The sequence below is a fragment of the Chiloscyllium plagiosum genome, unplaced genomic scaffold (genome assembly GCF_037043375.1).
Source record: "Chiloscyllium plagiosum isolate Xiang-an unplaced genomic scaffold, Cpla_swu_hap1 HiC_scaffold_40, whole genome shotgun sequence".
NCBI classification, from domain to species: domain Eukaryota; kingdom Metazoa; phylum Chordata; class Chondrichthyes; order Orectolobiformes; family Hemiscylliidae; genus Chiloscyllium; species Chiloscyllium plagiosum.
The window spans coordinates 37,148,427-37,161,506 of NW_028270178.1; positions in this window are offsets into that span (position 1 = coordinate 37,148,427).

Genomic DNA, 13,080 nt, shown 5'->3' on the forward strand with positions numbered 1-13,080 from the left:
GTGCCAGAAGACTGGAGGTTTGCTAACGTGGTGCCATTATTTAAGAAAGGAGGTGAGGAAAGCCCAGGGAACTATAGACCGGTGAGCCTGGCATCGGTGGTGGGCAAGTTGTTGGAGGGAATCCTGAGGGACAAGAGTTACATGCATTTGGAAAAGCAAGAACTGATTAAGAGACAGTCAACATGGCTTTGTGCATGGGAAGTCATGTCTCATGGGCTTGATTAGGTTTTTTGAAATAGTAACAAGAGGATTGATGAGGGCAGAGTGGTGGACATGATCTGTAAGGACTTCAGTCAAAGATTCAGCAAGGTTTTTCATGGTAGATGGTTTGGCATGGTTAGCTGGCTTGTAATAGAGGAAAGACTCGCCATTTGGTTACAGAATTTGGGTTGAAAGTAGACGACACAGGGTGGTGGCAGAGAATTTCTTTTCGGGCTAGAGGCCTGTGACCAGTGGTGTGCCACAATGATTGGTGCTGGGTCCTCTACTTTACATCATTTATGTAAATGACTTGGATGTGAACGTAAGAGGTATTGTGAGTAAGTTTGCAGATGACACCAAAATGGGAGGTATAGTGGACAGCGAAGAAGGTGACCTCAGAGTAAAATGAGATCTTGATCAGATGGGCCAATGGGCCGAGGAGCGGCAGATGGAGTTTAATTTAGATAAATGTGAGGTGTTGCATTTTGGAAAGGCAAATCAGGGCAGGACATAGACACTTAATGGTAAGGTCCTGGGAGTGTTACTGTACAAAGAGACCTTGGAGTCTGAGTTCATAGTTCATTGAAATTAGAGCTGCAGGTAAATAGAATAGTGAAGAAGCTCTTTGCTCTGCTTTCCTTTATTGATTAATGGATTAGAGTTTGACGTCATGTTGTAGCTGTACAGGACATTAGTTAGGCCCCCATTGGAATACTGCGTGCAAATCTGGTCTCACTCCTGTAGGAAGCACGTTATGAAAGTTGAAAGGGTTCCAAAAAGATTTACAAATATGATGTCAGGGTTGGAGGGTTTGAGCTTAAGGGAAAGGTTGAATAGGCTGGAGCTGTTTTCCCTGGAGCATTACAGGCTGAGGGATGATCTTATACAGGTTTATAAAATGATGAGGGGCATTGTTAGCATAAATAGAGAAGGGTTTTTTTTTCCCCCGGGATGGGGAAGTCCAAAAAGAGAGGGCATATATTTAAGGTGAGAGGGGAAGGATTTAAAAGGAACCTAAGGGGCAACATTTTTACACAGAGGGCAATGCTTATATGGAATGCCAGAGGCAGTCATGGAGGCTGGTACAATTACAACAAGTAAGCGGCATCTTGATGGATATTTGAACAGGAAGGGTTGAGAGGGATATGGGCCGAATGCTGGCAAATGGCATGAGATTTATTTAGGATATCTGGTCGGCATGTTTGAGTTGGACTGAAGAGCCTGTTTCCATGCTGTACATCTCCTTGGCCCTGTCGTTGGCTAGTCGAATAAAGGGAAACTGATAGAGGTCTTACAGTGTTGAAAGAATAACTGGGGAAAGTGTCAGACTCATTTGGGAGAACTGCAGCAATCTACTAGTGGACGTGAAAAGACGTGGACGCTGTCCTCAATGAATAATTTGCATTTGTTTTCACAGTGGATAATGGTGACAAAGGGATGGACTGAATGATGTGATAAAATTACCTCAGAGAGAGAGAGTGGAAGTCCTCGTTGGTTTAGCAGCCCTTACACTGGACTAATCTGAAGGCATGGATGAGTTGCATCCTATGCTGTTAAAGTGGTTAAGAAAGGATAGATCAAAGGCCCTGCCAGTAATGTTCAAATCCTCTCTGCCCACAGGTGAAGTGCAAGGTAACTAGGGAACTGCGAACATTATCCAAGTGTCACAATAATGGAGAAAGTGAGAGATCAGGAAATTAGAGCTACGTCAGTGTCACCTCAGTGGTGGGCAAGTGATTATCAATAATTCTTATCAATACAGATGTGAATCAGAGATGGTCAGCAAGAATTTGTTAAGGGAAGGTTGTGTTTGACAATTTTTTTTTATTGAGGAGGAAACCGAGATTGTTGCTGAGAGAAATGCATTTGGTTTAAAATCTGCATGGGTTTTAACAAGTGTTTGATAAATTCCTTCATTGAAGACTGGTATGTAAAGGTCCACAGGATGCAAGGCAATGTGGCACATTGGATGCAAAATTGATTGAGAGGCAGAAAGCAGAGAGAGGTAGTAGAGGGATGTTTCTGTGTTTTTGAGTCAAACAGCATGGAAACAGACCGTTTGGTCGAACTCATCCATGCCAACCAGATATGCTGAACTGATCTAGTCCTGTTTGCCAGAATATGGCATGTGTCCTTTTAAATTCATTTACCTATTCAGATGTCTTTTAAATTGTTGTCATTTCATCTGCCTCCAACACTTCCTCTGAGAGCTTGTTACTTGAGGACCTTATCTAGTGGGGTTGTTCTGGGCTTGATGCTATTTATGGTGCACTTTCGGGATTTGGAGTTAAATGCTTGTGCTATGAACAACAAGTTTGCATATGACATGAAAATTGATGGGGTGGTTAATAGTGAGAACAAGGGTGTATACTGGAGGAGGATATCAAGAGATTGGTGAGCTCTGCAGAGTAATGGCAAATGGAATTCAACTTGGAAAATAGTGAGAGGTTATGCAGTGAGATGTTGGGAAGGCTAACAGGCTTGAACAGTAGGACCATGGAGAACTGTGAAGATCAGTGCGGATTTGGGTTAGACATCCCTGAGGGTACAGGGCAGGTAGATAGATAAAGTTGGTCAGAAGGCAGATGGGATATTTGCATTTATAGCTAAGGTATAGAATAAAAGAGCAAGGGGAATATGCTGGAGAATAGGCCACAACGGGTACAGTCTAATGCCACACTGTAGGAAGAACACCTCAGCTTCCTTAGAAGAGTAAGAAAATTTGGCATGTCCACATTTGTATAGATGCACTATGGAAAGTTTCATATCCAGATGCATCACAGTGTAGAATGGCAACAGTTCTGCCAGAGATTGCATGAAATGACAGAGTCTTGAACACAGCCCAGTCTATCACACAAACAATTTTCCATCCGTCTACATTTCTCACTGCACCAAGAAGGCAGCCAACATAATCAAAGACCACTCACACCCCAGTTATAATCTCTTCCACCCTCTTTCATTGAGCAAAATATACAACAAATTTAAGAACACCTTCTTCCCCGCTGTTAGCAGACTTATATATTTTCGAGTTGATCTTTCTCTTGTACCTTTTCTGAAGATGTCCCACAACATTACCCTAGTGTATTAAGTACATTTGGGGTGGCACAGTGGCTCCCAACTGTTGCTTCACCTCGACGAACGCGGTTACAATTCCAGCATCAGGAGACTGTGCAAAGTCCACACCAACAGTCTCCCTGTGTCTGGGTGGGTTTCCTCCGGGTGCTCCGGTTTCCTCCCACAATCCAAAGATGTGCAGGTTAGGTGAATTGACCATGAAAAATTGCCAATAGTGTTCAGGTATGCGTAGATTAGAGGCATAAGTTCGGGATAAATGTAGAGTAATAAGGGAGGGAAATGTGTTTGCTGGGGTGGTTAACACTGGAGGGTCAGTGTGGACTTGTTGGGCCAAAGGGCCTGTTTCCACACTGCAGGGATTCTATCAAGTAAAGTATAATTTGTCTGGACAGCATGCAAAACAATACTTTTCACAGTTTCCCAGTGCATGTGAAAATAATAAATCAAATCAAATTTCCTTAACATAAATTGGGGGAGTCTGGTCTGGTCCATAACACCTTAAACCTCCATTCTCTCATAACTGACATTGCCATCGGAGGAAGATTGTGGAAAGGTGCTGAAGTAACAGGGTTGTTGTCATGGGTGACCTCAACTTCCCTAATACTGATTTGAAATCCCTTAGTGCAAATAGTTTGTGTGCAGCAGATTTTGTCAGGTGTGTCCAGGAAGGACAGGCTGACTAGAAGGGAGGCCATATTGATTTTGGTGCTTGGCAATGAACCAGGTCAGGCATCAGATCTCTCGATGGGAGAGCATTTCGGTGATAGTGATCACAACTTCCTGGCCCTTGCTATAGTCATGGAGAGGGATAGGAGCAGACAATATGGGAAAGTATTTAATTGGGGGATGGGGAATTACAATGCTATTAGACTGGAACTATGGAGCATAAATTGGGAGCTGATAATTTCAGGAAAATGCACAACCGAAAACTGAGCTTGTTTGGGGAGCACTTGTGAGTGCTTGATAGATTTATCCCAATGAGGCAAGGAAGGGATAGTAGGGTGAAGGAACCTTGAATGACAAGAGATTTAGAACATCTAGTCAAGAGGAAGAAGGAAACTTAAGGTTGAGGAAGCAATGACCAGGCAGGGCTCTAGAAGGTGACAAAGTAGCCAGGTAGGAACTGAAAAATGGACTTTGGAGAGCTAGAAAGGGGCCATGAAAAAGCCTTAGCAGGTTGGATTAAGGAAAACCCAAAGGCATTCTACACCAGTGTGAGGAATAAGAGGATGGCCAGAATGAGGGTATGGCTGATCAGGGATAGTGGAGGAAATTTGTGCCTGGAGTCAGAGGAGGTGAGGAGGTCCTATCATGAACACTTCAGTATTCACTACTGAGAGGAACCTGAACATTTGTGAGGACAGCGTGAAACAGGCAGATATGCTCACACAGGTTGATTTTAAGAAGTAGGATGTGCAGGAAATTTTGAAAAGTATGAGGATAGATAAGTCTCCTGGGCCAGACAAAATATACCCAAGGTTTATACAGGAAGCAAGGGAAGTGATTGCTATGTCTTTGGCTATGATCCTTGTCTCCTCACTGTCCACTGAATTAGTACCAGATGATTGGAGGGGGGCAAATGTCATTCCCTTGGTCAAGAAAAGGTATAGGTATAATCCTGGGAATTACAGACCAGCCGGTCTTACAGTGGTGGAGGGTGAATTATTGGAGAGGATTCTGAGGGATATTATTTGTGATTATTTGGAAAAGCATACCTTGCTTAGAAATAGTCAGCATGGCTTTGTGAGGGGCAGGTCATGCCTCACAAGCCTGATTGAATTCTTTGAGGATATGACAAAACACATCAATGAAGGTAGAGCAGTGGATGTGGTGTACATGGATTTTAGCAAGGCACTTGATAAAGTTCTCCATGGTAGGCTGATTCAGACAGTAAAGAGGCATGGCATACAGGGTAATTGGCTGTCTGGATACAGAATTGTCAGGCCTGTAGAAGACAAAGGGTGGTGGTAGATGGAATGTATTCAGCGTGGAGCTCCGTGACCAGTGACGTTCCACAGGGATCTGTGCTGGGAACTCTGCTCTTTGTGATGTTTATAAATGACTTGTATGAGGAAGTGGAAGGGTAGGTTAGTAAGTTTGCCAACGACACGAAGATTGGTGAAGTTGTGGTTCGTGTGGAGGGCTGTCGTAATTTGCAACAGTCTAGATTAGAGTGATGCTGGAAAAGCACAGCAGGTCAGGCAGCATCCGAGGAGCAGGGAAATCGATGTTTTGGGCAAAAGCCCTTCATCAGGAATAGAGGCAGGGTGCAGAGTGGAGACTCAAATGACAGGGGAGTGGGGTGGGAAGAAAGTAGTATAGAGTACAATAGGTGAATGGAGGTGGGGATGGAGGTAATTTGCAACAGGACTTTGACAGGATGCAGAGCTGGGCTGAGAAGTGGCAGGTGGAGTTCAGCCTGGAAAAGGGTGAAGTGATTAATATTGAAAGGTCGAAATTCAATGCAGAGGTGCATGAAGTGAATGAGATACGCTGGAGGGCATCACCATCCAGGTTTGTCGGAAAATTGCTGTCTTTGAAGAAGGAGGCCATCTGGTGTGTTCTGTTGTGGAACTGGTCCTCCTGGGAGCAGATGCAGCGGAGGCGGAGGAATCTGGAATAAGGGATAGCATTTTTTCAGGAGGCAGTCGTTGTGGGAGTTGATGGGTTTGTAGAAGGTGTCCATGTTGAGTCAGTCACCATTATGGAAATGGAGATGGAGGGGTGGGAGGTGTCTGAGATGGTCCACGTGAACCTAAGGACGGGGTGTAACGTGTAGGTGAAATTGATGAACTGCTCAACCTCCTCCTGGCGCCAATACAGTCATCAATGTAGCAGAGGAAAAGGTGGGAATGGTGCCGGTGTAACTGCGGAAGAAAGACTGTTCCACATAACCGACGAAGAGACAGTCATAGCAGGGGCCCATGCGGGTGCCCCTGGTCTGGAAGAAGTGGGAGGATTCAAAGGAGAAATTATCGAGGATGAGGACCAGTTCAGCCAAACGAATGAGAGTGTCAGAGGCAGAGTACTGTTGGGGTTACCAGGAGAGAAAGAACCGGAGAGCTTGGAGGCCTTTGTCATGGCGGATAGAGGTGTATAGGGACTGGATGTCCGTAGTGAGGATGAGGTGTTGTTGGCCAGCCAAACGAAAGTCATGGAGGAGGTGGAGGGCATGTGTGGTGTCCCGAATGTAGGTAGACCAGGGGGATAGGAAAGTATCAAGGTAGGTGGAGATGAGTTCGGTGGGCATGAACAGGCCAAGGCGATGCGTCGGTTGGGGCAGTCAGGTTTGTGAATCTTGGGGGTGTTTGAGGTAGAACCAGACGGTGCGGGGTTCCCGGACTATGAGGTTGGAAGCTGTGGGTGGGAGATTACCTGAGGTGATGAGGTTGTGTATGGTCTGGGAGATGGTGGTTTGGTGATGGGAGGTGAGGTCATGGTAAAGGGGGCAGTAGAATGAAGGACGAAACGTCAATTGTCCTGCTTCTCGGATGCTGCCTGACCTGCTGTGCTTTTAAGAAGCCATTTTGTGGTTAATAAAAGCATGCATAAAAATGATTATTCCTGACAATGGTCTAATTCCAGATTTTAGATCCTCAGAGGCAGAGGAAGAAGTGTTCGATGTCACAACGCGTCTTGAATTCGTGGATCTGGGTGTGGAGGGGGATGAAGGTAAGGCCTTTGTTGAGGACTGATCATTCATCCTCAGTGAGTGGGAGGTCTGGGGGGATGATGAAAACATGGCAGGGCTGGGAGCTAGGACCTGACGCTGGTTGTGGGGGACGGAGACTGCAAGTGGAGTGAGCGTGATAATAGAGAGACTGAGGGTGACGCGCACCCCGTGGGAGGGGTCGCGGTTGCTAGTGACTGTGGGATCCATGGGGTCGGAGGTGGCATGATGTGGATGATGCTGTCAGTGGTGTTCAGTTGAGTGACGTCAGTGGGGGCAGAAATGGTTGCGACTGTGGCAACAACGAGGCCGGAAGTGACAGAAGGTGTGGCGGAAGTGATGTTGTCGGGGGTGAGGGGGGTGGTGGCTGCGGAAGCAGCAACGATGGGGGTGGAAGTGACGTTCCAGTTAGGCCTCGTGTTTGTTTTGGTGGCAGTGTGTCTTGTAGTGGTCGTGGCGGCAACGGATCTATTAGCAGTCGCAGAGGTAGTTGTCTGGCTGATGATAGCGGAGGCAATATAATCAGCCGTGACTGTGGGCTCTCGGGTGGCAGGGATGGAAGTGGTGTCATAATTCACCATGGTGCTGGTGGCTGGAGCGGCCGTGTGGCTGATGGTGGCCGAGTGATTCTGGAATGGTCAAGGAATCCCAGATATTGAGGTGCGTACGCGGAATTTTTTTGTTCTTACAGTTTTTGACGTCAAATATGATGAAGAAACAAAACATGTGTTCAGTTTGTGAATTGTTCTGAGAATGTAAAACAGAAGAGGTCCTTTCCAGCTCTCAGAGTGTGTAGCCCTGAGCTGGGGCAGGGCTGACTGTAGAGAGATTAGCACACTCTTGTTCTCTTGTACATGCAGTCTCTAGCACACACATACACGCCTTCTCTCTCTCGGACGCATACACATTCTCTCTGTCTTCCGCATGTGCACACTTTCTCTCACACATGTGCACACTCTTTCTTTCGCACATGCTTTCTGTCTCTCTCTCTCACACACACACACACCCACACACACAATCTCGTTCTCTTATGGATGCAATCTCACAGTCACACACTCTCGCAAGCATTCACCCATACATGCACACGCTTCCTCTTTCTCGCATGCTCATGCTGTCTTTCACACCCACTCTCGTGCACGCTCTTTCTTGCACGTGCTCACTCTCGCTCACAGGTGCACACACTATTTCACGTGCACACGCTCTGTCTGATGCACACACACACTCTTTTGCATGCAAGCATTGACTTTCTGTCACGGGCATGCACATATTGTCTTTCTCTCTCTCGCACACTCATGCACAACTGCACTCTCTTTTGGATGCAAGCACTCTCTGTTGCATACACGCACTCTCTTTCTGTTGCACACACGCACTCACTGTCTCTTGCATGCTCTCTCTCATGCTCTACCTCAAATGCACACATGCTTTCTCTCTTGCATATACGCACTTTCTCTTGCACGCGTACACACTTACACATGCATACTCTCGCATGTACACACACTCTTCCACTCGCGCATGCACGCACTCTGCCTCAAGCACATACACACAGTCTCACTTTCATGCACAGTCTCTCACTCTCTCACGTTCATGCACACACATTCTCATTCATGCACACATCCACTCTCGCATTCACGTGCACATTCTCACATTCGTGCACACTCATGTTCACGTACACATGCTCACTCTCCCGTATTCACGCACACGCACAACCTCTCTCTCCCATTCATGCGTACTCTTTGTCCCTTTCACTCCCTCTGTCTTGGGTTCACGCGTACATTAGCTCTCCTGTTCACACACACACACACTCTCTCGTTCCCATTCACACACACTCTCTCTCGTGCATTCATGGACACACACACACTCTCTCGTGTTCATGCACACACTGTCTGTCTCCTGTTCGCACACACTCGCTCTCTCGCGTTTACGCACACTCGCTCCTGTTTACGCACATGCCATCTCACATTTACGCACACGCTGTCTCGTGTTTATGCACATGCTGTCTCGCATTTACACACACGTAGTCTCACATTTGCGCACACACTCTTGCATTTACACACACAATCTCTTGCGTTCATGTACACGGTCTCATGTTCATGCACACTCTTGCGTTCGTGCACAAACACACTCTTATGTTTGTGAACATATTCTCTCTTGCGTTCACGCACACAATCTCTCACATGCACACACACTTTCTGTGTTACTGCTCTCAGTTTAACATTTGAACACTGAGTTGATCTTGTCTTCAGTCTAACATCCAACATGCATCACTTCACATCGCACATTATTTCAGTTCTCCTGCAATTTCACCAGATTCCCCATGTCTTAACAGTCCCTATTGAAAACTGCAGGGCAGGTAGAGAATGGTGTTATATGCAGAGTAAAGCCTCCCTCGAAACTTTAACATTTTTAATTTCCCGGCCGTGTTCGGCGTGCGATTGGGTGCTGATTAAATCACCCACTTCCCCATCCTGTCACCAACAAACATACTCAAGACTGCTCTATCACTGAGTTAGACAGAGAGTATGTGTCCCTTCACACTTTCCCATCTGAAGCTCCCCAAGTCTGGGGAGAATGGGTTTAGATAGAGAGTAAAGATATCTCTCTATTGTCCCATCAAACACTCCCAGGACAGGGATAGCACATGGTTGGATACAGAGTAAAGATCCCTCTACACTGTCCCCAATCAAATACTGGATTAGTGGTGCTGGAAGAGCACAGCAGTTCAGGCAGCATCCAAGGAGCAGCAAAATCGACGTTTTGGGCAAAAGCCCTTCATCCTGAATCTGGTTTCCAGCATCTGCAGTCATTGATTTTACCCAATCAGATACTCCCAGGATAGTGGTAGCACGGGGTTAGATACAGAGTAAATCTCCCTCTACACTGTCCCAATTAAATATTCCCAGGACAGAGACAGCACAGGTTTAGAATAATAATGAAGCTGTCTCTACACTGTCCCCCAAGACAGGGACAGCACGGGTTTAGGTACAAAGGGGTTTGTGTACAAATGTGTTAAGAGTTCTTTGATGAAGTGACCAGGAAGGTTGATGAGGGCATGGTGGCGAACGTGTCCTACGTGGATTTCAGTAAGGCCTTTGATAAGCTTCGACGTGGTAAGCTGCTCTGGAAGGTTAGATCGTATGGAATCCATAGGGTGCTGGCAAATTGGATACACGATTGGCTTGATGGGAGGAAGCAGAGGGTAATGGTGGAAGGATGCTTCTCGGACTGGAGGCCTGTGACTAGTGGATGTCTCGGGGTCGTTGCTGGACCCATTGCTGTTTGTTATTGACATCAATGATTTGGATGAGAATGTACAAGGTACGATGAGTAAGTTTGCAGATGACACTAAAATAGCCGTTATTGTGGACAGTGAGGAAGGTTGTCAGAAACTGCAGCAGGACCTTAATCAGGTGGGGACGTGGGCCGAGAAATGGCAAATGGAGATTCATGTAGATGAGTGTGAGGTGCTGCAGTTTGGGACGTCAAGTCAAGGTACGAGTTTCATGGTGAATGGTAGAGCTTTGAGGAGTTTAGTGGAACAGAGGGACATTGCAGTTCAACTGCACGGCTCTCTGAAAGTGCAGTCCCAGGTAGACAGGGCAGTGAAGAAGGCTTTTGGCACATTGGCCTCCATCAGTCAGGGCATTGAATAAAGAATTTGGGAAGTTATATTGTAGTAATACAGGATGTTGGTGAGGCCACACTTGGAGTATTGTGTTCAGTTTGGGTCACCTTGCTATAGGAAGGATGTTATTAAACTGGAAAGAGTGCGTAAGAAATTTACAAGGATGTGGACAGGACTGAAGGGACTGAATTATTGGGAGAGGTTGGATTTCTTTCTTCAGAGCGTAGGAGACTGAGGGGGTACATTATAGAGCTATAAGATCAGGAGAGGCATGGATTGGGTGAATGCACTCAGTCTTTTTCCCAGGGTTCGGGAAGCGAGGAATAGAGAGCAGAGGGGAAGGAATAAAAGGGAACCTGAGGGGTAACGTTTTTATACATTGGGGGTGGTATGGATATGGAATAAGCTGCCAGTGGAAATGTAACAACATTTAAAAGGCATTTGGACAAATGCGTAGATAGGAAAGGATTTGAAGGATATGGGTGAAGTGCAGGGAAATGGGGTTGGTGTGAATGGACATTGTGGTCAGCATGGAGTAGTTTGGGCTGAAGAGCCTGTCTCTCTGCTGTTGGACTCAGACCCAATGACTCGATGACAACGTTAAGCAGCATTGTTGACAGTGCAGGGAGTACCATCAATTACAAAGGGAGATTGATAGACTGGGTGAATGGGTAAAACTGTGTTAGATGGAATTCAGTGCAAGCAAGTGTGTGGCTGTGAGTTTGGAGAACAAAGAGGGAGCACAAGAATGATCCTGGACCTCAGGGGTTACATTCTGAGAAGAGATTGTACAAATGAGGCCGGTTTCCTCTCGAATTGAGAAGTTTAAGGGGTGATCTGATCGATATTATTCAGGATAAGAAAAGGACAAGACAGGGTAGATCAAGATCAACGATTCCCACTGGTGAAAGATTCTAGAAGGAGAGGGAGCAGTGTCTGAGAATGAGGGCCTGGAGCGTTCAGGAGAGATATCAGGAAGCACTTTGACTCACAATGGGAGGGAGAGGTTTGGGACTCTCTTCCACAAACAACAGTGGATGCTGGATTAGTTATAGAGTCATAGAGATGTACAGCACGGAATCAGGTCCTTCAGTCCAACCCAGATATCCCAACCCAATCTAGTCCCACCTACCAGCACCCGGCCTATATCCCTCCAAATCCTTCCTATTCATATACCCAACCAGATGCCTTTTATATGTAGCAATTGTACAACCTCCACAACTTCCTCTGGCAGCTCATTCCATACATGTACCACCCTCTGCATGAAAATGTTTCCCCTGAGATCTCTTTTATATCTTTCCGCTAAACCTATGCCCCCTAGTTCTGGACTTCGCCACTCAGGGAAAAGACGTATCTATTTACCCTATCCATGCTCCTCATGATTTTATAAACCTCTATAAGATCACCCCTCAGCCTCCAATGCTCCAGGGAAAACAGCACCAGCCTGTTCAGCCTCTCCCTGTAGCTCAGATCCTCCAACCCTGGCAACGTCCTTGTAAATCCTTTCTGAACCCTTTCAAGTTTCACAACATCTTTCCGATAGGAAGGAGACCAGAATTGCATGCAATATTCCAACAGTGGCCTAACCAATGTCCTGTACAGCCACAACATGACCTCCCAACTCCTGTACTCAATACTCTGATCAATAAAGGAAAGCATACCAAACGCCGTCTTCATTATCCTATCTACCTGCGACTCCACTTTCAAGGAGCTATGAACCTGCACTCCAAGGTCTATTTGTTTAGCAACACTCCCGATGACCTTACCATTAAGTGTATATGTCTTGCTAGGGTTTGCTGTCCCAAAAATGCAGCACCTCATAGTTATCTGAATTAAACTCCATCTGCCACTCCTCAGTCCATTGGTCCATCTGGTCAAGATTCCGATGTAATCTGAGGTAACCCTCTTCGCTGTCCACTACACCTCCAATTTTGTGTCATCAGCAAACTTACTAACTGTACCTCTTATGCTCGCATCCAAATCATTTATGTAAATGATGAAAAGTAGAGGACCCAGCACCGATCCTTGTGGCACTCCACTGGTCACAAGCCTCCAGTCTGTAAAACAACCCTCCACCACCACCCTCTGTCTTCTACCTGTGAACCAGTTCTATATCCAAATGGCGAGTTCTCCCTGTATTCCATGAGATCTAACCTTGCTCACCATGCTCCCATGGGGAACCTTGTTGAACGCCTTACTGAAGTCCATATAGATCACATCTATCACTCTGCCCTCATCAATCCTCTTTGTGACTTCTTCCAAAAACTCAAACAAGTTTGTGAGACATAATTTCCCACGCATAAAATCATGATGACTATCCCTCATCAGTCCTTGCCTTTTGAAATACATGTACATCCTCTCCCTCAGGATTCCCTCCAAAAACTTGCCCACCACCAACTTCAGGCTCAATGTTCTATAGTTCCCTGGCCTGTCCTTACCACCCTTCTTAATCAGTGGCACCACGTTAGCCAACCTCCAGTCTTCCGGCACCTCACCTGTGACTATCGATGAT